The sequence below is a fragment of the Humulus lupulus genome, chromosome 2 (assembly GCF_963169125.1).
Source record: "Humulus lupulus chromosome 2, drHumLupu1.1, whole genome shotgun sequence".
Lineage (NCBI taxonomy): Eukaryota > Viridiplantae > Streptophyta > Magnoliopsida > Rosales > Cannabaceae > Humulus > Humulus lupulus.
This window is the reverse complement of record NC_084794.1, coordinates 257,334,065-257,361,982: the sequence shown is the minus strand read 5'-3', so window position 1 is coordinate 257,361,982 and position 27,918 is coordinate 257,334,065. Positions and strand designations below refer to the sequence as shown.

The following is a 27,918-nucleotide window of genomic DNA, read 5'->3' as shown; positions in this document are numbered from 1 at the left end:
AGGATTTATAAAATTAATTTCTTCTTGTGAGTCTACAAAAGAGGCGTGGAAAATCCTTCAAACTCAATTTGAAGGGACTGATGATGTCAAAAGATCACGCTTTACCATGTTACAAACTAAATTTGATGAATTGAGAATGTTAGAATCTGAAACTTTATTTGAGTTTTATGAAAAATTGTCTGACATTGCTAACGAGTTATTTTCTTTGAGTGAAAAACTTGATGAATCTATTTTAATTCGAAAAATACTTCGTGTGCTTCCAGATAGATTTGACACAAAGCTTCTGGCAATGGAAGAAAAAAATGATTTTGGCAAAATGAAGGTTGAAGAGATAATGAGTTCTTTGAGAACGTTTGAACTAAACCAACAGATCAAGCAAAAAGACAAGCCAAAATCCTCAGGTGAGAAAAATAAAGGTATTGCTTTTAAAGCTTATGAAAAAAAAATCTAATAATGAGGAGGATGAAGAAATGGCGTTGTTGACAAGGAATTTCCAAAAATTCATGAAAAATGTTAGCAGCGAAAAGAATCTGTCAAAATTCCCTAAAGGTAACACATCTTCTAAAATTTTTGGGTATACTAACAAAAATGGTAGTGTGAAGGTTTAGGTCATATTCAATCAGAGTGTGCCAATACTTTGAAAAAGGAAAAATAGGGACTTAATGTCACGTGGAGTGATGATGAGTCTGACAGTAGTGAAGAAGATGAGGGAAATGTTGCTTTATCCTCTGTTTTGTCAAGTGCTTTTCAGGAAAAACTTGTGTGTTTGAACAATATCATCACTGAAAGAAATATTGATGGTGTAGTCTCAGATTCTGATGAGTCAGAAATCAATGAGGATTCATTGGCTGAATCTTACAAGGTAATGTATGGTAAATGGTTACAAGTGTATACTGAAAATCATTCTTTGACAAAAATTAATAAAAGTTTGTCTCATAACATCAAAGAACTTGAGATGAAAAACAAAAGTTGTGAATATGAATTGTGTTGAAAAAGGACTGAAATTAACTATTTAACAAAAGAACTTGAAAATCTGAAAAGAAATGTTAATATGTTAAATCCAAGTTCATCTATTTTTGAAGAAATTCATAACACAAGGCAAAGAAGTCATGCTGGGTTAGGATTTGTTGAATCTCAAACCAAAATGAACACTCAATTTTTAAAATCTGAGAAAATTCGTATTGGGTGTTCCGATCTAACATTGTAGGTGTCTGATATTACAACTAGGTCTTCTATACCTACAAAGGAGAAGCAATCAGGTAAGGATGACATATTTATCAAAAAATCCTGAAAATTTGTTCCCATTTGTTATTTTTGTGGTGTAAGAGGTCACATTCGACATAATTGCTTTACTTTGCACAATATGTTCAAGTCTAATTATTTTTTAAAAACTAATAAAATGCAAAATAAACATTTTTCACCAAAACAAATGTGGATAAAGAAAGAAAAGTGTCTTGCTGGTTTTTCTTGCTTTAAAACTTTTGCTTCTCAAATGTGGTATTTTGGCAGTGGTTGTTCTAGACACATGACTGGTAATAGAGACTTTCTTGTAAATATTCGACCTATGCAATGTGGTGGAGTGACATTTGGAAATGGATTAGCTATAAATGTTATTGGGATGAGAATGTTGAATTTTGAAGGCTTACAAAAGCTTAAAAATGTGGTGTTAGTTGAAGGACAAAAAGATAACTTGCTTAGTGTTAGTCAAATATGTGATCAAGGGTATACTGTCAATTTTGATAGTGATCATTGTTATGTTCTCAATAGTGATAAACAATGTATTTTACAAGGTTTTAGATCTACTGATAATTGTTATACTCTCACTCATGTTCTTACTTGTCACTCAACCATAGATAACACCACTGATCTATGGCATGAAAAACTTGGGCACTGTTGACGGTGAGAACTCGTCAACTAAGTTGAGTTGGAAAAAATTATCAAGTCGAGATCCCTAATGGAAAATCTGTAGAAACTTAAAAAATAACTCAAGAACAATGACAGAACAATAATGGAGAAATCAATCTTTCATTCACTCTCAAGCCCTTGCTACAATAAAATTTTCCAACCCCTTTTCAGGTGGTGTGAGAGTTCCTTTTATGGTAGGCTCTAATGGCCCTTGGTACATGGTGGTCTAGGAGACCAAGGGGTACATAAGTACTATGTCAGGGGAGTGGCTTCAGAGGTTGTGGTCGTACATCCAGTACAGGAGCAGGTGTCAGGAGGATGTCTCCACTACTTGTCCGTACTCATGCCAGAGGAGTGGTGGCAGACGTAGTGGTGCAGGTGGTAGTGGTGTCGACTCTGACTCCTGGCCATAGACGTACGGGCCATAACTCCTATCCTTGCATACCCACTCCTGGCGTTCCCACTACTTGCCTGGTAGGGGTACCATATCCGTACTCTGACATCTTCAGGTTTGTGGGTACATTCCATATTCCTGCGTGTACCTTGCCCCTTGTGAGTATTCTCACCTCCAAGGCCATGGGCACGGGACCATGGGGCCGAGGCCATGGGTGCAAGGACATGGGGCGCGAGGCCATGAGGCCGAGACCATGGGCGAGGCCATGGGGCGAGGTCGTGGGGCCGAGTGCATGGGCGTGAGGCCATGGGGCGAGGCCATGGGGCCGAGGCCATGGGCGAGGCCATGGGGCGAGGCTGTGGGGCCGAGTGCATGGGCGTGAGGCCATGGGGCCGAGGGCATGGGCGAGGCCATGGGGCGAGGCCATGGGGCGAGGCTGTGGGGCGAGGCCATGGGGCGAGGCCGTGGGGCCGAGTGCATGGGCGAGGCCATGGCGGGGCCGAGTGCATGGGCGAGGCCGTGGGGCCGAGTGCATGGGCGAGGCCGTGGGGCCGAGTGCATGGGCGAGGCCGTGGGGCCGAGTTCATGGGCGAGGCCATGGGGCCGAGGCCATAGGGGAAGGGAAGCCTTGCATAGCGAGGCCCCTTAGGTTCTTCCGGGCACTTTCGCTAAGGGCTCCTGTGAGACATGGGTCTCGCGTCGGACAAGATATTAGGCTACTTTGGTTGCTCGAGGCTAAATGAGGGAAACTGTTGACTATGGCCCTGGTCAATTTTTGGCATTCACACTTGCCCCCCGAGTCTTTGAGGAAGTCTTTAGGCTTCCTGGTAGACTCATATTAATGCTACACTCCCTATGCTCTGGCGGTATTGCTGGGTGATCCGTGCCCGTTGGTGCACTTTGCTTACTTGTAAGGATATATTGACCCCTTGGATCTTTGCTATCCTTTTATGTGTTTTTCTTATTCTTCTCCTTTTTCTCTCTCTCTCTCTTTTTTTTTTTTTTTTTAATCACGCTCGAGATCCTTTGGAACCCACACGAAAGGGGGTTCGGTAGGTCTCTCTTTGGTGCATCTTGATTGTATCTATAAGGATATATTGACCCCTTGGGTTCTAGTTATCCTTTTATATATTTTTGCGCGCGCTTATTATATCTTGCGAGAAGCGTCCTTCTCGTCATTAGGCATAGTACTATTTTTGCAAGCGTCTTCTTTGAGACCCTTTTTGCAAGCGTCTTCTTTGAGACCCTTTTTGGAAGCGTCTACTTCGAGACCCTTTTTGCATGCGTCTACTTTGGAGACCTTTTTTGGAAGCGTCTACTTTGGAGACCCTTTTTGGGGGCGTCTACTTATGAGACCCTTTTTGGAAGCGTCTTCTTTGGAGACCTTTTTTGTGGGCGTCTACTTATGAGGCCCTTTTGGAGGCATCTGCTTTTGAGGTGATCTCTCCTCGGGAGGGGACTTTCATGGCTAGATGGTCTTCGTTCGATTTTAGACTTGGTCAGTGACCCCTCTAGGACGATGCCTCCCCTTTTATATGGAGTCCCCAGACATATTGGTAGTATGGCCACTGGTGGAAGGTTCGCTTTCTTCGTCATGGAGGTTCTTATGGCCCTCTTCTACACGTATGTACCTCTGTGCTCTCTCGAAGAAATCGTCTAAACTCGAAACTTCTCTTTTGAGCATGTTACTCCATAACCTGCTTCCTGGACAAACTTCGGCTGTAATAGCCATCTTGAGCTCTGCTTTGGTTAAATCTCCCACCTTTGTTGCTTCTAAACCGAACCTATGGATGTAGTCCTTCAAACTTTCATCCTCGCCTTGTTTGATGTTAGCGAGGCTGGTAGTTGGCATGATGTAGTCGCACGCTGAGTGGTGTTGCTGAAGAAATTCATCAGAGAATTGCTGCCATGACTTGATTGTTCCTGGCCCTAACCTCCTGAACCACTTGTACGCCACTCCTTTTAGCGTAACAACGAAGCAATGACATTTTTCTCTGCTGTTGACCCCTCTTAATGTCATCAAGTTATTGAAGGAGTCTAAGTGATATTTTGGGTCTGTAGTACCCTCGTACGGAGTCATGCGAGGATCTCTGAAGCCACTGGGCATTCGTTCAGCCTGAATATCCCTTGTGAAGGGTGAATGATGGTTGTATTCTCCGTCATCCATTCGCCCCCCAAGCGCTGTGGTGATATTGTCCTAAGGGCTTCGCATTTTGGTGTCTAGCCCCCTCCTCTTTTTGCATAAGGAGTTTTGTGGGGTCTCGGGCTGATCTCTTGCCTTGGTTGTGCCCCTCGGTGGAACCGCGGGGGGTATGTCTCTTACTTCTAACCTCTCCCCATGGAGCTCTTTTCTTAGGCCAAGGGGTGCCCCTTCTGAGGGGGCTTCGGCCTCGTTCTTACGACCATCACCTTCCCTCCGCCTTTGCTCTTGGGGACCTTTTGTTGGCCTAGGTCCCCCCTGATACTTGTCTGGGGGGTTTTACTGGTGGAAAGTTGGGTTCCCCCATCATCTACGGGGACAGTGCTTTCCCATTTTTCATGCTCCTTCCCTTTACGCATAAGAGGGGGTGTGCTTGACTTTCGTCGTAGTAGGTCATCTAAAACCTTTTGCATGTTCTCTATCTGGGTTTCCAGCTTTCGAGTCTTTTTATGTGACTCTTGAATCTCATCCCTGTAGAGGCAAGTCCTTGAGCCTGAACTTACCGAGCGTACCCCAGGACTCTTGCTTGGCCCGTGTGTTGATGGACCTGGGTCTTGGTGGCCTGAGCGTGGTGCTACCGGAGGCCGGTGAAGTGAATGCATTGGCGGCTCCAAATGACCTCCGTCGGGTCGGATGGTCGAAGATGAAGCTTCCTTCTCCTCCCTTGGGGGAAGAGACTCCTCCAGTCTGCCTCCATGTTTAGGCGGAGGGGGGTTTTTCTGGGTAGCCCTCCGCTCTACTTCATCCCGGAGAACTTTGCCATCTTGTATTTGCCATAGGCGTTTTGAACGTCTTAGCATCTTTCTTTGCTGGGAATGATGGAAGAACGCTGGCTTGATGTTTGTTCTTCCCACAGACGGCGCCAAACTGTTGACGGTGAGAACTCGTCAACTAAGTTGAGTTGGAAAAAATTATCAAGTCGAGATCCCTAATGGAAAAGCTGTAGAAACTTAAAAAATAACTCAAGAACAATGACAGAACAATAATGGAGAAATCAATCTTTCATTCACTCTCAAGCCCTTGCTACAGTAAAATTTTCCAACCCCTTTTCAGATGGTGTGAGAGTTCCTTTTATAGTAGGCTCTAATGGCCCTTGGTACATGGTGGTCCAGGAGACCAAGGGGTACATAAGTACTATGTCAGGGGAGTGGCTTCAGAGGTTGTGATCGTACATCCAGTACAGGAGCAGGTGTCAGGAGGATGTCTCCACTACTTGTCCGTACTCATGCCAGAGGAGTGGTGGCAGACGTAGTGGTGCAGGTGGTAGTGGTGTCGACTCTGACTCCTGGCCATAGACGTACGGGCCATAACTCCTATCCTTGCATACCCACTTCTGGCGTTCCCACTACTTGCCAGGTAGGGGTACCATATCCGTACTTTGACTTCTCCAGGTTTGTGGGTACATTCCATATTCCTGCGTGTACCTTGCCCCTTGTGAGTATTCTCACCTCCAAGGCCATGGGCACGAGACCATGGGGCCGAGGCCATGGGTGCAAGGACATGGGGCGCGAGGCCATGGGGCGAGGTCGTGGGGCCGAGTGCATGGGCGTGAGGCCATGGGGCAAGGCCATGGGGCCGAGGGCATGGGCGAGGCCATGGGGAGAGGCTGTGGGGCCGAGTGCATGGGCGTGAGGCCATGGGGCCGAGGGCATGGGCGAGGCCATGGGGCCGAGGGCATGGGCGAGGCTATGGGGCGAGGCCATGGGGCCGAGTGCATGGGCGAGGCCATGGGCGAGGCCGTGGGGCCGAGTGCATGGGCGAGGCCATGGGGCCGAGTGCATGGGCGAGGTCATGGGGCGAGGCCGTGGGGCCGAGTGCATGGACGAGGCCGTGGGGCCGAGTTCATGGGCGAGGCCATGGGGCCGAGGGCATGGGCGCAAGGCCATGGGGCCGAGGCCGTAGGGGAAGGGAAGCCTTGCATAGTGAGGCCCCTTAGGTCCTTCCGGGCACTTTCGCTAAGGGCTCCTGTGAGACATGGGTCTCGCGTCGGACAAGATATTAGGCTACTTTGGTTGCTCGAGGCTAATTGAGGAAAACTGTTGACTATGGCCCTGGTCAATTTTTGGCATTCACAGGCACATAAACTACAAAAATTTTAAAAAGTTATCAAATGCAGGGATTGTTCGAGGGTTGCCTAAATTAGGGAAATAATCTGTGAGTAAATGTGAACCTTGTCAGCTTGGTAAGCAAATGAAAGTAACCCACAAAGGTATTTCTGATGTTAATACCACCAAGGTTCTTGAATTACTCCACATGGATCTGATGGGTCCAATTCAAGTTGAATTTTTGAATGGCAAGAGATATATTTTTGTCTGTGTTGATGATTTCTCTCGTTTCACATGGTTTGATTTTTGAAGAGAAAAATCTGATACTTTTGATGCTTTTAAGTCTCTTTGTTTGAAACTAAAAGTTGAAAAGGACTGCAATATTTGAAAAATAGTTCGAATTATGAGTGATCATGGGAAAGAATGAGACTTAATGATTAAATGATAATAAGATGAACTTAGATACATTTAATCATTAATACTAACAATGAAAACATAATGGAATAACACAAAACAAAGTTAGAGTTAGATAGATACAACCTTTGATTTAGAGCAACTTGAATCTTCAAACTTGAGTAACTTCTAAGGCTTATACACAATAAGAATATTGTTGTCCAAAATCTTATTCCAAGCCTTCCCTTATTGCTTGAAGCTTCAACCAAGTAGAATGAGATTTGAGATTTAACAAGCCTTGAAACTCATGAAAGTTAAGCAATGCTTAATGAGTTTCTTGGAGAAAACTAGTATTCTTTATAGCTAGAGAGAGAGAGAGAGAGAGAGAGAGAGAGGTAAGTGATCAATTCACCAATCAACTCATATGAACCCCTTAAATAGTATAGGACATCATTAGACTCAACCAATGAGATTAGAATATTTAAGTTTTGGAGCTATTTTACGTAACTGTACGGACTTTCCGTAATAGCCCAAGCGACACATCGCCTGGTGCGATGTATCGCCTATGACCAGGCGATGCATCGTCTGGTCTGTCTCAGCCAAGGTTTTTAAGCTTTTGGCAACACGTCGCCTCCTATGAGGTGACGTGTCGCCGACGCCTCTGTTTTGGCACTCGAAGACTTGTCTCAAAACACATCCAAATGCTCACAAACTTCTTGGGTACTCTTATATACTAAAAATAAATATTTTGGACCCAAAAAGTTGATTTATAAATGGCTATACTGAAAGTCAACTTTCACATGTTTACTTTTGTGAAATCGTTATTGTTTTAGCACCTCTTCATGCCTAAATAATTTCACCATGTATTTAACCATTCTTAGCAGTTAATTTGTTCAATTTTTAAATCTATAAATATATTTTTTAAATGAAACAAAATTATCACATTCTTACATATAAATGAAGTTAAGATACCAAAAATATGTACACTGAATAAGTTAAAGTAACAAACATTAGTTAATAATTTATTATAGGGTAATTAGCGGCTAAAGTCCTTATTCTTTTACAAGTGTAGCATTTAAGTCTCTTATTTTTTTCTTTTGGTAGAAAAAGTCCCTAACGTTACATAATTGGTGCATATTTTTTCCTAACCGTCATCCGTCCATTAAAATGAGGACTAAACATGAATATTAGAGACTATTGCCGCTAAAATAGAAAAGATCGGTGACTTGAATATTTTGAAAGAACAAGGACTTTGATCGTCAATTTCCATATAATTTTTTTTCCAAGAAGATCAAATACTCTATAATTAACATATAAATAAAATTATTTCTTAGATTTTTTAAAGGGGCTATTGATTACCCAAACAAGTTGTGGTTCTACTACTGTATAATCTCATGTTAATTTTTTTACAATATATCAATTTCTTTATTTTTTTCTTAACATCATTTAAATATTATATCTTTAAACATGTTTATTAGTTAAAATAACAGAAAAGAATAAATAACAAATATAAAAACCAATAAATTTGGAGAGAGAAAGAAATAAAATTGCATAATTTAAACTTTTTTTTTAAAGGAACTCTAAAAATCTATAAATGTAGAAAATGAAATTATTAATATAAAGAATTTAATAATTTCCTTATCTACATTTATAGATATTTTAGAGATCCTTTAATTATTTAAAAAGAAAACATTTATTCAATTTTATTTCTTTCTCTCCAAATTTATTCTTTTTTTATTTTTTATTTAATGTTTTCTATTATTTTAATTAATAAAAATGTATTTGACGTAATGTAAAAAAACTATTTTGTCTTTGTTGACTGTCTTTTTCGTTATCAACTTAATAACAAAACTTAAAGAAATTAAAGAAGATAAACACCGAGATTTTACGTGGTTTAGGTTATAAAACAACCCTAGTCTACGAGGCTTTAGTATTAGTGTTTTTGAAGCTTGAGATAACAATCTTTAATTGAGGTTTTCTCAGGCAGCGTATATGTTACACTGAATACAAAAGTTGTGAATCATTTTACAATTGTACCCTAGCCCTATTTATAGAGGTTGGGGGCCATTAATCTCATTTATTACAAATATTTCTCAATTCTTTGAGGAGTTAATTGCTATTCAACCTCTTTGAATGTTCTAATTAAGACTGTGGGCCCGTGCGTATCGCACATGACCCAATTCGTAGGTTGTAGCCCACCTACTTTACGGGAGACATGCCTCTAACACTGTCAGAATGTGGCTGCACGTTTTCCCGTGCCAGGCGGCGTTGTGGGAAATACCAATTATCGAGTGTACGAACTCGACGCCACTATTCGAGGCACTCAAAAAGCTATCAGACAATCTTGTGGTGGCCTAAGGCAACAGTGACTAATCCCTAGCGCTCTCTCCAAGCCCGAGGGCAAAACTCCTAGACTTGGAGGACTATCGGGTCAAGAAGACGGGAGGACCGCTAGGGTGGTCCTCGGGACGTAGCCTCACTTGGAGACGTCCACGCCTAAAAAGGGATCATGGCTTACTGTGAGGAGACTACACTCCGAGAAGCTCTAGGCGAGATCTACAGAACTTTGTTATCTCCCGATGAGCCTAATTACTTTTCTAATTACTAACACATGTCCAATGATGAAATCAATGACAACAGTCTTAATTTTGTAATTAAAAAAATTATTATGGGGTTATACCATGGTAGAACCACAATTTATCTAGGGTAGTCAATAGCCCCTTAAAAAAATCTAAGAACTATTTTTTTTAATATGTTAATTATAGAGTATTTGATATTCTTAAAAAAAATTATGTGGAAATTGGCAGCCAAACTCTCCGTTCTTTCAAAATTGAAGCATTTAAGTCCCCAATCTTTTCTTTTTTAGCGACAATAGTCCATAACATTTATGTTTAGTTCTCATTTTAATAGATGGATAATAGTTTGAGGAAAATGTGCACCAATTTAATAAATGGATAGCATTAGGGACTTTTGCCAAAAAAAAAAAATAGATTTAAATTCTACACTTATAAAAGAACAAAGACTTTACCCACTAATTACCATTTATTATATCTCAATTTAATGCTATTACCATTTTAATTTTTATTATTTAGAAATAAAAATCTTAATTCCAAAACTAAAAACTAAAAAAATATATAGTTTTATATGCATGTTATTGAAATTGGCGGAATACTTATAAAATTGAGTTATAATTTTTTTATTTTCACTATTGACACAAATTTGAGTCAACTATATGCATAATCGTATAGTAAACGGTGACATTAAAGGAAATTAACTATCAATTCTTACCATAAATAAATTATGCTATCATTATTATTCAAAACAGTATAAAACATTAACAATAAAATAAAAAATAAAACAATCTTATCACTGTTAGATACGTCCCATTATAAATTTGTTCAAAATCACATTCATATGTTTACCTCTCACAACAATAATATTCTTAGTATGTGCATAACATTATAAACTGCTTGGTTTATTATTTACTTGTAATTCCAACTCATTAAAGATCCATCGCTTTTAATGACAATAAACTATATAGTTAGTGATTGAAAAACAAGATTAATATACCCTATAGTTGATTTTTGTTTACAAATATTATAATACCTATGACGTACCTCTCTTCAACCAACAATCATGTGTTCTTTATGTGCAAAATATCGATGTTGAGAAAATATATATCAGATCCATCCCATGTGCTTGATTACGAGGCTCTAGAGTTAAAACAAGATTTCAGTTATGAAGAACAACTAGTACGCATTCTAGAACGGGGAACTAAGGACTTAAAATCCAAAAGTGTCCATATGGTTAAAATCTTGTAGAGCAATAGCACGGAAAGAGAGGCCACATGGGAATTGGAGGAATATACGAGGGAGCGATATCCCGAGATGTTTGGTAAGTAAATTTCGAGGACGAAATTCTTTTAAGTATAGGGGAGAATTGTAACGTCCCGGAATTTTACTTAGCTAGATAGTAGTCTTAGCAGTAGTAGTAGAAGTAGCTGTAGAATTTTAGTTTTCGTAAATATTGGTCAAAGTCGGGATTTAGTTAGAAGCTTGTACAAATAGTTATGAATTTTATAAGTTTAACCTATGGTTTAGAAATATTAATTTTAACATAAGGTTTGATTAATATAGTTAGTCCTAAGAATATTATTTATTATAATCTAAGGTTTAGATAGAATAATTAAGAGTGTGGCACTTGTCACAAGCATGTTTATTAAGGATTTAAGTATTTTTGATGGATAGTTTAATTAAAAGAAAGATCTAGAAGCTCTCAATTATCTGTTAGGATCACATTTTACTCAGTCAAAGTAGTTTTAATCAATTTCAAATTATCCTGAAATGTGTAAAAACGTGTTTAAAATATCAGTGTATGCCGATATATCGCAGCTATAAGGGCCGATATGTTGCCTATGATTGATACGGAAAACACGTCGACTTCGCACGAATGAAACCACGGACCCTCGGGATCATGGTAGGGGCGATATATCACCTACCCTAGGTGATTTATCGGCTCCAGTGGCCAATTTTTGAATTTCGTAGAATTCTGAACTAGAAACAGCCCTCAACAACCTTAACTCGTTCTTGAATTTTTTTTGGCCGAGTTCTGGGAATTTTTTGAACAAATAATTCAAATTTATTCATTTTTAATAATTTATTTATTCATTGAAAATGGGAGTTAGTTTCACTCATTGAGCTCTATAAATAGGACCATTCACTCAACCATTTTATTCATCATTCAAGCACAGTTCAGAGCCTCCAAGCTGTTAAGTTCATTATAGAGAGAAACACTAGGGTTTTGGGGTTAAAGCTTTCAAATCTAAAGCTTTTATAAACACTTGGGAAGTAGGTTTTTGTGTGATTTTGGTGTTCAAGGTTCTAAGCTATCCAAGGTATTCATTATCTTCAAGTTTAGTTCACTATAGTTTCTATTATTCTTTCATTTTTCTTCAAATCCTAAATTGTGATAGTGACTTCTAGTTAGGTGTTCAATTCCTTTGAAACATAAGGTTTTTGGTAAGTTCTTTTCTTGATGGTTTAGATCTTCTCTTCATCTTATTTTCTTTAGAAACTTATGGTTTCTTATGTTTGGTTTTAGGAGTTTCAATCCCACTCTTGTCTCCAATATTCTGGTTTTTGGTAAGGAAAATTAGGTAGTTTTGTATTATGACCTAGTTTATGATCTAGTTTATGTTTGTATGACCTAACATTTCAGGTACAATAAATGGGTAAGTGTGTCTGGACCTAAGGTGTCGAATGATGTATGACGGACTATGACCGGTAGGCTCGGTTGCCAAAACTTTATGACGGACCTAAGTGATGTCCGATGTATGACGAACTTTTGTCCAGGGCGTAATTGCCACCCTTGTATAAACACTTATCTTTTTATTATATCTGACCTGTTATTATGACCTATAGTTATGATTATGATTTATGACCTATGACCTATAGTTATGATTATGAGTATGACTTATGAGCTATGATCTATGACTTATGACTTATGACTTAGAGTATGATTTATAATTTATGATTTATGACTTAGATTATGATGTAGAATTATGACTTAAGCTATAATATGACCTAGAGGTTTGTGTTTGTATGACTCTTGTGAATTTATGTTATGTTTGATTATATAACTAACTCTTGTTTGTATTTTCTTTATTGGGCTTAGAAGCTCACTCCTTATGATGTTGTATTTCAGGCAATTAAGGGTAGGAAGGCCGGTGGCTCGTGGGGACCCTAGAGCTTCGTGATGTACTCGTGGGGACCATATAGACTAGGAAGATCAAGCAGGCCTAATTATTTATTTTTATTAAAGAAAGTTTATTTTAAAGTTTTATTTAAATGTTGCTCATTTTTATGTTAAAGACAATTATTTTATTTTTGTAAAATGATGGATCCATGTATGTATTTATTTTCAAGTTTTTCTTCAATAAAAGAGCAATATTTACGATTGTGATCCAACATTGTATTCTCGGTAATCTATGAGAAATTTGGGCGTTACAGGTGGTATCAGAGCCCATGGCTATATTGGTCCTGAACGTTCCCACGAAATACACATGATAGCTACAAAGGACCTACTCGTTACGAAGTAAGTATACACAATGTTTTCTAAATGTGTTTGTAATGTTTTTCTTGTGTCATTTTTAGAAATTAGCCCAATGGAATCAAGTGTGGTTAGAAGGATAAACCTACAAGAAGAATATCAGAACCTGAGTATGATAATGGATCTGATGTGGAGGGTTAGACGTATATAAGAACACATCGTTACAATTTTATTCTATGTTGTTATTTCACTAGCTTGTAACTATTTTTTTTCTTATAAATCATGTTATTTGCTTTTGTTATTGTTTTATTGTTTAGTAAGTGTTAAGAATTTTTTGGATTCAATTGAAAGTGTAAAGTTTAAATTCCTCTCTTATGGGTTAGCCCATTTGTGAAGGCCATCTGCTTTGCATTATTAGATTGGATGCAATTTAAACGAATAACAATTAATAAAGCAAGGGTTCAAATTCATGTCTTTTGGGTCCAAGTGGAAGTTAGGGGGCCTTAGTAGTGGGTATGATATACTGAACCCAACCCTCCTCCATGGAAGATTCAATTGTTAATGCCCATTTACCCGAGTTGGACTTAATTGTAATAGGGTAGTTTTTATAGATAGATGGGCCTAATAGATAGTAGTACAATAAGCTAAGTTGTAACCTCAACTTTTTTTTTTTTGTCTTAGTTTTTAAACTTTTCTCTTTTGGGGAAACAAAAAAGATACATGGAGCAAGAACCAAGAAGATCTGAAAGACTAAATAGCCAAGGTAGAGGCCGAGGCAGGGGAAGGGGGCAAGGAAGAGGAGTAGCCGCCACCCCCATATATGAAGAAATCCCAGCAACCCCAGGTGTGCCAGAAGCACCCAATGTAGTGGAAGAGTTAGGAGCTGCTGCTACTCGAATAAATTTGGAAAGAGAAAATGCCCACCTTAGGGCAGAGTTAAGGAGAAGGGAAGAAGAGTTCCAAATAAACTCAGGGCAACAACAACAAGTGGCGCAGCAAGTCATTCCTCTAGCGCAATTACTACCGTTGGCAGAACCTCGCTACGAGGCAGTGTATGAACGATTTAGGAAGCAGCAACCACTGAACTTTGAAGGCAGATCTGACCCATAGAAGTCGAAGAATGGCTTCGATCAATGGAGTCTATACTAGAGCACATGCGGCTAGGAAACAAAGATCGAGTCTATTGCGCTTCAAGCTTGCTAAAGAAAGACGCCCGCATCTGGTGGGATAGAGTGAAGCAGACTAGAGATGTGAACATTATGACATGGGACGACTTTATCCAAGTGTTCAATAAGAAGTATTAAAGTCCTGCGATTCTAGTCACAAGGGTGGACGAATTCATCGTGCTTGCTCAAGGAAATTCGACTGTGATAGAGTATGCCAAGAAGTTTGATGGGCTGGCTGAGTTCGCAGCAAACATGGTACCCACTGAGATGCTAAGAATTCAAAGATTCATGAAGGGACTAAAACCTATGATAGACCATGACGTAAAGTTGATCCAGGGAATAACCACTTATGCAGAAATATTAGAGGGGGACTTGGAAGCTGAGCAGGCTGAAGAAAGAATCTGGAAGGAAGGCATGGCCAGAAGGAATGCCAAAAGGAAAAACAATGATTAGAACGACCAAAAACGGAAACATGACGGTGGTCAAAATCAAAAGGCCAACAAGAATAATAAGACTACATCAGAAGTTAATGGGAATAAGAAGCCCTATGTGGAATATCCCTAGTGCTCTATCAGCAAGAGGTAGCATTCAGGGGAATGCCGATATAAGATGAAATGTTGTTTCTATTGTGGAGAAGAAGGACACATTAAAAAGGATTTCCCAAAGTTGAAAGACCAAAAGAAAGATGACAAGCTTGTGCCAGCCAGAGTTTTTGCTCTTACTAGAGGTGAAACAGAAACTAGTAATGGTAACAGGTCAGGTCAGGTCACTATCTCTGGTAAACTATGCAATGTTTTATTCGATTCAGGAGCTACGCATTCCTTTGTCTCTATGAATATGATTGATAGCTTAGATAAGCCATGCCGACTTTTTAGAGATAAGTTTGTCACGGAGTTACCATCCGGGGAAAGAATGATATCTAGTAGAGGGGTGTGTAGCGCTATAGTTAGAATCAAAGGAAGGGAATTACCAGTAGATTTGATCGAGTTAGACCTTAAGGATTATGATGTAGTTTTAGGCATGGACTTGTTAGCAAAATATGGGGCAATGATAGACTGTAAGGGTAAGACAATCAACTTTAAAACAAAAGGCAGGGAGCAATTCACCTTCAAATGAGAAGTTTCCCGAACTCGCATACCTATAGTCTCAGCTCTAAAAGCTCAACAGTTAATCAATAGAGGTTGCCAAGCATTTCTAGCTAGTGTGGTGGACAAAAGACGAGAGACGCAGCTTGAACCAAAGGATGTACATATTGTATGTGAATTTCCCGAGGTGTTTCTCGAAGATCTACCGGGAGTACCTCCGAGTAGGGAAATCGAGTTTGAAATAGAATTGGCACCTGAGATGGCACCAATCTCAAAAGCTCCCTATAGAATGGCGCCTACTGAGTTAAAGGAATTAAAGATACAACTGAGGCAGGAGCTTTTAGACAAGGGTTTCATCCGACCAAGTTATTCACCTTGGGGAGCACCAGTGTTGTTTGTCAAAAAGGAGGACGGAAGTATGAGGATGTGCTTTGACTATCGAGAATTAAATAAAGTGATGATCAAGAAAAAATACCCTTTACCTTGAATAGACGATATTTTTTATCAACTATAAGGATCTACGGTATTCTCAAAGATAGACTTGCGGCCAGGGTATCATCAGCTAAGAGTACGAGAAGAAGATATCCCAAAGACAGCTTTTCGAACTAGATATGGACACTGCGAGTTTCTGGTGATGTCTTTTGGCTTAACAAATGCACCAGCAACTTTCATGGATCTTATGAACAGAATATTTAAGGACTACCTGGATAAGTTCGTTGTGGTGTTTATAGATGACATATTGATTTACTCAAGGATGAAAGACGAGCATGAAGAGCACCTGCGACTGACGTTGGGACGACTCAAAAGTCATCAACTATATGCTAAGTTTAAGAAATGCAAATTCTGGGTAGAGAAGGTGGCATTTCTAGGACACGTTGTGTCTAAAAATGGCGTGGAAGTAGATCCAGCCAAGATTGAAGCAGTGAAGGACTAGCCCAAACCCAAGAGTGCCACGGAGGTGAGAAGTTTTCTGGGATTGGCAGGATACTATAGACGATTTGTTGAAGGGTTCTCCAGAATAGCTACACCCTTAACAAATTTGGCACGGAAGCAACAAAAATTTGTATGGACGGAGAAATGCGAAGAAAGCTTCCAAACGTTAAAAGACAAACTCATATCAGCCCTAGTTTTATGCGTCCCAAATGATAAGGGCAAGTTTGTAGTATATTGCGACGCGTCGAAGTAGAGACTTGGATGTGTTTTGATGCAAGACGAAAGAGTGGTCGCATATGCCTCAAGACAGCTAAAGGAGTATGAGCGACAGCTAAAGGAGTACGAGCAACGGTATCCGACCCATGACTTAGAATTGGCAGCGGTGGTTTTTGCTCTAAATATTTGGAGGCACTATCTGTACGGAGAAAAGTACGAAATCTATACGGACCATAAAATTCTGAAGTATTTCTTTACGCAGAAGGAGCTCAATATGAGGCAACGAAGCTTACTAGAGTTAGTAAAAGACTATGATTGTGAGTTCTTGTATCATCCGAGAAAGGCTAATGTCGTGGCAGACGCACTTAGTAGGCGAAGACGGAAGTTTGTCAACACTTAAAGGGATAGCTCAACACTTACAAGCTGATATTAAGAGGTCCGAAATTGAGTTAATAACTGGACAACTAGCTGACCTCAAAGTCAAGTCAACTCTGATATAGGAAATAAAGGAGAAACAACAAGAGGACGAGTTTCTTCTTAAGATGAAGGCAGCAATACAAAGCTCAGAAAATGTTGATTTCTCCTTAACAAAAGAAGACATGCTACGATATAGAAACCGAGCATGTGTGCCCGAAAGTGATGAATTAAGAGAAAGTATTATGAAAGAAGCGCACACTAGTCCATATTCATTTCACCCGGGATCGACCAAGATGTACAACGATGTCAAGACAATGTACTGGTGGTCAGGAATGAAGAAAGACATAGCAAAAATTGTAGCAAAATGCCTTACATGTCAACAAGTTAAGGCTGAACATCAAAGACCCATTGGAAGTTTGCAACCATTAGAGATTCCCGAATGGAAATGGGAAGATATAGCTATGGACTTTGTGACGGGATTACCAAGGACTACAAAGCAGCATGACTCTGTTTGGGTGATAGTAGATATACTCACAAAATCTGCTCACTTCTTGCCAGTAAGAATAGTATATAATGTTGAGCAGTATGCAGAGCTTTATGTGGTGGAGATAGTGAGATTACATGGAGTTCCAAAGACGATAGTCTCTGATAGAGTATCAGTATTCACACCAAAGTTCTGGGAAGGTCTACAGCGTGCAATGGGCACTGTGATGCCCTAAATTTCCTAATAAGGTTTATGACCTTGATTAGGAGGCCAAGAGGGCCATAATTGATTTATTATGCTATTTAATGATAATATGCATGTTTAGGTGTATTAAATATGCATGTGAACCCATTTGTGCTTAATTGGGTGATTTTCATATTTTGGCCATTTCGGGCATTTTTGGTATATATGTGAAATGAGTGTGGTGCTTTGTTATTATTTGGTTATGCCAGGGTTACCCAGCACAAGACGATCCTAGGAGGTAAGCTAGTGGGAAAGTCACAACGGGATTTAAGCTTGACTCGGAGTAAGTCAAGGGGTATTTAGAGCATTACCGGGTTATTGGGTAATGGGAATTAATATTTGGTGATAAATTGGGAGTTAGTAAGATCAGGGGGAAATTCTGGAAGTATTGACTATAATGTCCCCGGGGGTGTTTTCCGGACCCCGAGCATTAGGTTTTATTGGAGGCTACTTAAGCTTGAAGTAACTTTTTAAGGAAATAAAAAGAACGTTCTGTACGTTCTCTCTCCCTAAAGTTCCCTTTTCGTTCCCGATTGCATTTTCGAAGATAACTTGAGTTCTAGGACTCGGAATCAAGCGAGGATCGAGGCATAGAAATCCTAAGGAGAATTAGAAGCTTATTAGCTGGAGGATTTAGTTGGAAACAACTCAATCGGAGGTAATTCAAGTTTAAGTTTTAAGTTTTTAAGCTCGAATTAGACTTTGTGAATCGTTGAGTTTTTAGGTTGTTTGAACCTTGGGTTTTGGTGGTTTTGGACCATTGGGAAGTTTGGGAACTTTAATTTGATGATTTGGGAATGTTTAGACATGTTTTTGGGAGGTTTTAAAAGGTTAAAACGAAGGGAAAATGGCTGCCCCGAAGTTGGGTCGCGGCCCTGTTCTTGGGCGCCGCGGCCCTTGCTCGATGAAGCAGGCGCCTTTTCTGTCTTGCTGGGCGCCGCGGCCCTTGGGTTGGGCACCACGGCGCTTGCTTCTGGTGGTGCTGGGGGCCACGGCTCAGGGTGCCAGGGCCGCGGCTCAGGCAGGCTTTTGAGCCCGTTTGGGTGTTTTGACCTCGGGAACATGGTTTTAGGCCTCGGGATCATTCCTACTACCCGGATTAGTGAGGATTGATGTCTTGGAGGCTAATTTTTAGTTCAAGGGTTGGTTTTAGAACTTGAACTCATTGGATCACCATTTGTGGTTGTGACTAGGTTAACACTAGAGGCTTGGAATCAAGATCGTGCTTGTGGCTCATTTGTTGGTAACCTGTGCTTGGACCAAAGGTAAGAAAACTGCACCCCATATGTGACATGCATGGCTATGATTGATGCATGTTAGATGTTGAATGTGAACATTGATAACATAATGAATGCTTGGCAATCTTGCCCATTTGCATATGATTATTATTGAGGCATGCTGGGTGATTAAGTGTGATGCACGAGAAACATGTGATTAGGGCATGCCATGAATGATGAATATGAGATTGGTCAGAGCTTGAGTCTCTATGTTTGTGCATGATTATAATTATGCTAGCAACTGTTTAGTAAGCATGTTGAATGCCCTATTCTTGGATAATTGATATATGATACACATTGGTAGCATTGCTTACTCATGCATGGCACTGACTAATTAGTCAGATTTGGCAAAGGTTTTAGTATCGACTGTGAAGCCGTGACTCACTAGTCAGGTTCGGCAGTGGTACTGGGCACTGGTCACGCACTGACTAATTAGTCAGATTTGGCAAAGGTGTTAGTATCGACTGTGAAGCCGTGACTCACTAGTCAGGTTCGGCAGTGGTACTGGGCACTGGTCACGCACTGACTAATTAGTCAGATTTGGCAAAGGTGTTAGTATCGACTGTGAAGCCGTGACTCACTAGTCAGGTTCGGCAGTGGTGCTGGGCACTGGTCACATTGTGCTAACTCACTAGTCATGACAACCCTAGTGTGTAGCGCAAGCTTTGTCGATTGGACCTAATCGACCCTCTGCATTGAATGACTCAAAAAGCATTAATGCAGGACCGACCTCAAGTTCGATGAATATAAACAAGCATTTATCTAGCGAAGGGCTAGCCATGTAGAGCCATTGCGGGAAATGGGCACTGGGCCCCTAGTGACTTGGTTGTCAGTCACTCAGTATGGTTTACTAGAACCTCAAGTGATATTCACTCATCTGATCAGAGCTAGGAGCTCTGCATGATCATTTTGATCATCATATGCATGGCTTGGGCACTGAGGCCCCAGTGACTTGCTTGTTGGTCACTCAGCATGGTTTATCGGAACCTATAGTGTTACGACACTCATCTGATTAGGATTGACTTGATAGTCCTCCAATCAGAAGGCCAGGACTTCTTGTCCTGGATACCCCAGCATTTGTTTGAATTCACTTGCGTGCTGAATAGAGCTATGATTGCTAGGCATGCCAGATATGATTCGATATCATGATATAACTGTTTATGAGCATATGAGTTTTCTTGCTGGGCTTCGGCTCACGGGTGCTTTGTGGTGCAGGTAAAGGCAAAAGGAAGCTGGACCATCCTTGAGTTGGAGAGCTTAGGTGATGACGTGTACATATGCAACTGCTCGACCAATACTTGGGCGAGGTTTGAAAGTGGAACTAGGGCTGAACCCTGTTTTGCCGCTTAGAACGGCCTGTTGTAAACACTTTCTTGTAATAAACTCTTAAATTATATTTTTGGGATCCCAATGTATACAGTAAACGTTCTAGTGAAACGTTATATCTTAACCAAAGTTTTTAACCCCTAAACCGCTAATCACACTTAGTTACACGTTTATGGCCAAGCAACTCGATTAGCGAGTTTAGCACTGTTTGCAATGTGCACTGTAGCGGTCCCTGGAGTTGGGGCGTTACAATTTTGGTATCAGAGCATGCCATGGTTTATGTGTTCCTGAAGACAAGCTGGGCATGTACACTCATCACTTAAGATAGCTTCACTCAAGGAATGGTAACTATTTTTGTAGTTATGTGCTTAGCTGCTTAAATAGATTGTGAATGCTTTACCTGCACACTGCATTAGGGAGCATGAGATTCTGATAGAGCTTGGCTCTTGACTATTTGATTATATGCTCCATGAATATGTTTATGTACATGATCATTTGATTACCTGCTCCATGATTACATAATTGTGATCTTTGCATGCTTGAGTTGAGGCATGGTGTGGATGTTGGAAGAGCAGGGATTTTGATTGTTGTAAGAATGCCCTGGGAATGTTTATAGCACTACAGTGATTTGTGAATGTGGTGTGGTAAGATTGATCCCGTGGGGGAAAACTCATGATATGCTCATTGTGTCTAATGGGTCAAGTTATTGACTGCAGAACAGGTTTATAGCCAAGGCGGATATGAGGCCTGGTGGTGGTTATTCAGAGGCTGGGAGTTTCAGCCAGGGGTTGAGTTCCTCATCTACCCCTCAGAGTTTTCAACAGATAGTCACATATTTGCAATCAAGATTGCAGAGGCATGAGGAAGAGATCAGGTGTCTGAGGCAACAGCAGAATCTGTTGGGGAGCACCTCTTCTTATGTTGTGCCAAGAGTGGCACCAGGTTTGGCTCAGCCTAGGGTTGAGAGCAGATGGGAATTTCTCTGTGGAAGATTCCAGGAGTATTACCCTCCAGTCTTTGAGGGAGGCCTAGAGCCATTCAGAGCTGATCAATGGATGAGCATGATCAGTTCCATTCTTGATAGTATGGGGCTGGTAGGTCACGATAGGGTGATCTGTGCAACATATGTATTGCGGGATGATGCTCATACATGGCGGGAAGTGATATCCCAGACACGAGACACAGCTGTGATGGATTGGAAGGAGTTTAGGCAGCTGTTTAATGAAAAATATTACTGTGATGTGGCTAAGACTGCCAAGATGAATGAGTTTTTGAATCTCGTTTAGGGAAAGGCATCAGTATCCGAGTATGTTAATAAATTTAATGGGTTGACCAAGTTTGCTTTAGACATGGTACCCACAGATGTGGCTCGGAAGGAAAGGTTTGTTCAAGGATTGAATCCTGGTATAGCTCAGGGCATTAGAGTTGCCCCAGCGCATGAAGTCTCTTCCTGTGCTCAGGTGATAGAGAAGGCTCTTTCTGTTGAGAGCATTAGAGATGAGAAAAAGAGTGCCATGGAGCATGGAGCTCAGATAGTGGTACCTCCGCTTGGTGGAGCAAGCAAGAAGAAAAGCTGGAAGCCTTACCCAGAATGCGCTCGGTGTAAGAGGCATCATCTGGGAGAATGCCGAGCAAGGTCATGTTTTGCTTGTGGCATGGTTGGACATCTCAAGAAGGATTGCCCAAGGCTAAGAGAGCTTGAGCAAATGAGGATAGACAGCTCGACTCCAGCTCGAGTGTTTATTCCAGAGCAGACAGAGTCTGGGACTGAGACTAGCTCCTCAGGAGTGGCAGGTCAGTTTTCTAGTTCTGGTTTCTGAGTTGAGCTGATTGGTTTTGGTACCATGCTGTTCCTTTATTTGTTGCATGTAAAGAGGCATAAAGTTGATATGCTGATCACATGGTCAAGTTGCGAGGGGAAAATGATATTGTATTAGTGACTTGAGAGGTAAGTTGGGTTATGGAAAGGACCCCTCAGTGGTTGAGTAAAGCTGGTAATGACTGGCTTGGGTGTGATCTGAGAATAGAAAGCCTTGAGGCGATTGGTATTATGCATAGCTTTGGTATGCTGATGATATCTGTGTGGAGAGCTAGAGTTTTATGGCAGAGTGGTGCATAGAACTCTTAGCTAGTGAGAGGGATACCACTTAGACTGTGTCAGTGGGTTCAGGACAGGTTGGGCTGGTCTATGAGTTCCTGAATGTGTTTTCAGGGGATTAGCCGGGATTTTTGTGATATGAAGAGATAAAATGGTGGTTTGAGATTAATGCCAAGGATAGAGTTGAATTGAGGGCATTGTATTGAATGGCTTAGTAGAGTTGTAAGAACTTGAGGCATAGATATTGAATGAGATGGAATTCCCAAGAGTTGATCTTTGATCTAGTTAGCACCAGTTAGGTATCAGGGAAAGAGATTATGCAAAAGGTTGTGTTTCTACCAAGTAAAAGCACAAGGAGGTGCTGGATTGTGTTTTGAACTTGTTAATGCTAAGTGTTTATGAATCAGATGAACAGAGCATTCAAGGGATTATTTGAATGGAGCTTGTGATCGTCTGGGACGATGATTTTGTGGTGTGTTCTCTATGGAATTTGCTAAGGTCAAGGGATACCTTAGAAGGCAGGAGTGTCCTTGGGTGGGCATGGCATTATATGTGATTGGTGGAAAGAATTCTGAGTTTCTGTTTACAGATCAGAATCAATTGACAGGTTGTTATGACACCTCAGTGATACACAGAAATGATTGATTATGCAACATGTTGGTTAAAGGATCTGACCAGAGCTAGTGTAGAGTTTCTGGTGGGCCAGGTGGCCAGTTTTGTGTTTGAGATTTCTATCTCAGAGAAGATCAAAAGGAATGAATGACTAAGTGAACCGCAGATAAGAAAGATTGAATGGAAGTCTTGGCTGGATTAGCTAAGGGTGATACAGTATCAGGTATGAATCAATTGTGATACAAGGGTCATAAGAATCAGACTTGGGGTCTGATGGACACAGGGATTAAATGGGAGATTCTGGATGAATCTCATGTCACTTTCTGTTTCTCTTCGTTCAGGCATCATGGTAGTGTACCAGAGTATGAATGTTTTATGATGATGGCCTGAGATGGAGAGGGGCATAATGGAATGTGTGGTAAAGTTCTTAACCTGTTAACAGGTTCAGACAAGGTATCCGGGATATGTAAGGTTACTGCAGCCTTTGGGTACTCTGTAATGGAAATAAGAAAGCATCGCGATGGGTTTTGCGGTGGAGCTACCCAGGAAAGTGGGTCAGCATGATTGACTTGGGTCATTTTGGACAGTGTTGTAAAAGAGACGGTGTGCCTTCATGAGAATTTAAGGTTTATCTTATTAGATGAAAACTGAATTGTCACTTCCAGGTTATGGAAGGGGTGAAGGGAAGGCAATGAATATATAGATGGAACTCAGTACGGTTCATTGTTCTCAGACTGATGATAATCAGAGGGAGAATTGTCCAGAGTTGAAAAGGTACCTTATGAGATAAGGTATGGTGGAGTATGTTCGTCACCCTTCCATTGGAGTGAGATGGGTGAAATGTTATGTCTGGATCATGTTATGGTTCAGGGGACCACTGAGATTATTAGAGGTTAGAGCATGGATGCTCACTTCTCAAATTAAATGGAAAAGTGTTACTAAATTGAAAAGCAGGAACGTGGAGTTCCAGATAGGAAGTTGTGTCTTCCTAAAGAATCACCATGGCAAGGGGTGATGAGTAAAGGCAAGTTGAGCCTAGATTAGTATGACAGTTTGAGTCCTGGATAGGACTAGTCAGATTATCTTTTGTTGGACCATAGTTTTGGTTCCGATGGTGGTACATTGTGTTATGCATTTCCATGCAGTGGACATGGGTTGAAAGAATTTTTGAGTTGAGATATGAGATTCTGAGGAACAAAGTGTACCTTGATTTAAGGTATGTTGCAAAAACAGCGAGGTCGAGAGAACGACCTGGGAATTGGACTCAGTTGTGCGGAATTGATATTCCAGGCGGTTCAGGTAAATTTCGAGGACGAAATTTCTGTAAGGAGGGGATAGTTGTGATGCCCCAAATTTCCTAATAAGGTTTATGACCTTGATTAGGAAGCCGGGAGGGCCATAATTGATTTATTATGCTATTTAATGATAATATGCATGTTTAGGTGTATTAAATATGCATGTGAACCCATTTATGATTAATTGGGTGATTTTCATATTTTGGCCATTTCGGGCATTTTTGGTATATATGTGAAATGAGTGTGGTGCTTTGTTATTATTTGGTTATGCCAGGGTTACCCAGCACAAGACGATCCTAGGAGGTAAGCTAGTGGGAAAGTCACAACGGGATTTAAGCTTGACTCGGAGTAAGTCAAGGGGTATTTAGAGCATTACCGGGTTATTGGGTAATGGGAATTAATATTTGGTGATAAATTGGGAGTTAGTAAGATCAGGGGGAAATTCTGGAAGTTTTGACTATAATGTCCCCGGGGGTGTTTTCGGGACCCCGAGCATTAGGTTTTATTGGAGGCTACTTAAGCTTGAAGTAACCTTTTAAGGAAATAAAAAGAACGTTCTGTACGTTCTCTCTCCCTAAAGTTCCCTTTTCGTTCCCGATTGCATTTTCGAAGATAACTTGAGTTCTAGGACTCGGAATCAAGCAAGGATCGAGGCATAGAAATCCTAAGGAGAATTAGAGGCTTATTAGCCAGAGGATTTAGTTGGAAACAACTCAATCGGAGGTAATTCAAGTTTAAGTTTTAAGTTTTTAAGCTTGAATTAGACTTTGTGAATCGTTGAGTTTTTAGGTTGTTTGAACCTTGGGTTTTGGTGGTTTTGGACCATTGGGAAGTTTGGGAACTTTAATTTGATGATTTGGGAATGTTTAGACATGTTTTTGGGAGGTTTTAAAAGGTTAAAACAAAGGGAAAATGGCTGCCCCGAAGTTGGGACGCGGCCCTGTTCTTGGGCGCCGCGGCCCTTGCTCGATGAAGCAGGCGCCTTTTCTGTCTTGCTGGGCGCCGCGGCCCTTGGGTTGGGCACCACGGCGCTTGCTTCTGGTGGTGCTGGGGGCCGCGGCTCAGGGTGCCAGGGCCGCGGCTCAGGGTGCCAGGGCCGCGGCTCAGGCAGGCTTTTGAGCCCGTTTGGGTGTTTTGACCCCGGGAACATGGTTTTAGGCCTCGGGATCATTCCTACTACCCGGATTAGTGAGGATTGATGTCTTGGAGGCTAAGTTTTAGTTCAAGGGTTGGTTTTAGAACTTGAACTCATTGGATCACCATTTGTGGTTGTGACTAGGTTAACACTAGAGGCTTGGAATCAGGATCGTGCTTGTGGCTCATTTGTTGGTAACCTGTGCTTGGACCAAAGGTAAGAAAACTGCACCCCATATGTGACATGCATGGCTATGATTGATGCATGTTAGATGTTGAATGTGAACATTGATAACATAATGAATGCTTGGCAATCTTGCCCATTTGCATATGATTATTATTGAGGCATGCTGGGTGATTAAGTGTGATGCACGAGAAACATGTGATTAGGGCATGCCATGAATGATGAATATGAGATTGGTCAGAGCTTGAGTCTCTGTGTTTGTGCATGATTATAATTATGCTAGCAACTGTTTAGTAAGCATGCTGAATGCCCTATTCTTGGATAATTGATATATGATACACATTGGTAGCATTGCTTACTCATGCATGGCACTGACTAATTAGTCAGATTTGGCAAAGGTGTTAGTATCGACTGTGAAGCCGTGACTCACTATTCAGGTTCGGCAGTGGTACTGGGCACTGGTCACGCACTGACTAATTAGTCAGATTTGGCAAAGGTGTTAGTATCGACTGTGAAGCCGTGACTCACTAGTCAGGTTCGGCAGTGGTACTGGGCACTGGTCACGCACTGACTAATTAGTCAGATTTGGCAAAGGTGTTAGTATCGACTGTGAAGCCGTGACTCACTAGTCAGGTTCGGCAGTGGTGCTGGGCACTGGTCACATTGTGCTAACTCACTAGTCATGACAACCCTAGTGTGTAGCGCAAGCTTTGTCGATTGGACCTAATCGACCCTCTGCATTGAATGACTCAAAAAGCATTAATGCAGGACCGACCTCAAGTTCAATGAATATAAACAAGCATTTATCTAGCGAAGGGCTAGCCATGTAGAGCCATTGCGGGAAATGGGCACTGGGCCCCTAGTGACTTGGTTGTCAGTCACTGAGTATGGTTTACTAGAACCTCAAGTGATATTCACTCATCTGATCAGAGCTAGGAGCTCTGCATGATCATTTTGATCATCATATGCATGGCTTGGGCACTGAGGCCCCAGTGATTTGCTTGTTGGTCACTCAGCATGGTTTATCGGAACCTATAGTGTTACGATACTCATCTGATTAGGATTGACTTGATAGTCCTCCAATCAGAAGGCCAGGACTTCTTGTCCTGGATACCCCAGCATCTGTTTGAATTCACTTGCGTGCTGAATAGAGCTATGATTGCTAGGCATGCCAGATATGATTCGATATCATGATATAACTGTTTATGAGCATATGAGTTTTCTTGCTGGGCTTCGGCTCACGGGTGCTTTGTGGTGCAGGTAAAGGCAAAAGGAAGCTGGACCATCCTTGAGTTGGAGAGCTTAGGTGATGACGTGTACATATGCAACTGCTCGACCAATACTTGGGCGAGGTTTGAAAGTGGAACTAGGGCTGAACCCTGTTTTGCCGCTTAGAACGGCCTGTTGTAAACACTTTCTTGTAATAAACTCTTAAATTATATTTTTGGGATCCCAATGTATACAGTAAACGTTCTAGTGAAACGTTATATCTTAACCAAAGTTTTTAACCCCTAAACCGCTAATCACACTTAGTTACACGTTTATGGCCAAGCAACTCGATTAGCGAGTTTAGCACTGTTTGCAATGTGCACTGTAGCGGTCCCTGGAGTTGGGGCGTTATAGGCACTAAGTTAAAACTACGTATGACATTTCACCCTCAAACCGATGGTCAGTTAGAATGTACCATACAAATATTAGAAGATATACTGAGGGCGTGTGCTTTAGACTTCTCAGGATCATATAGCAAGTATCTTCCATTAATATAATTCTCTTACAACAATAGTTATCAAGCGACGATAGGCATGGCGCCTTATGAGACACTATACGAATGGAAATGCCGATCACCACTTCATTGGGATGAGGTTGATGAAAGTCGATATTTAGGAACTGAGGCTATAAGAGAAGCAACTGAGGCAGTAGAAAAGATAAGACGACGAATGATTGCCACTGAAAGTCACCAAAAGAGCTATACCGACGTTAAGAGGCAAAATTTTGAGCTTTCAGTAGGCGATCAAGTCTTTCTCAAAGTTTCTCCGATGAAGATGATTATACGTTTAAGAAATAAAGGAAAGTTAAGCCCGAGGTTTATAGGTCCTTTTGGGATATTAGACAAAGTAGGGCATGTGGCATATTGGTTGACTTTACCACCATCATTAGCTGAAACGCATAACGTTTTTCATGTATCAATGTTGAGAAAATATATATCAGATCCATCCCATGTGCTCGATTACGAGGCTCTAGAGTTAAAACAAGATTTCAGTTATGAAGAACGACCAGTACAGGTTCTAGAACGGGGAACTAAGGAGTTAAGGTCCAAAAGTGTCCCTATGGTTAAAATCTTGTGGAGCAACAGCAAGGAAAGAGAGGCCACATGGGAATTGGAGGAATATATGAGGCAGCGGTATCCTGAGATGTTTGGTAAGTAAATTTCAAGGACAAAATTCTTTTAAGTAGGGGTGAATT

The 27,918-nt window shown here is 41.1% G+C and overlaps 1 pseudogene; it reads left to right on the top strand.

The window, feature by feature from the left end:
• Positions 1-1,525: 1,525 nt before the first annotated feature.
• Positions 1,526-27,918, top strand: part of LOC133815408 (probable aspartic proteinase GIP2) — a 45,375-nt pseudogene continuing 18,982 nt past the window's right edge.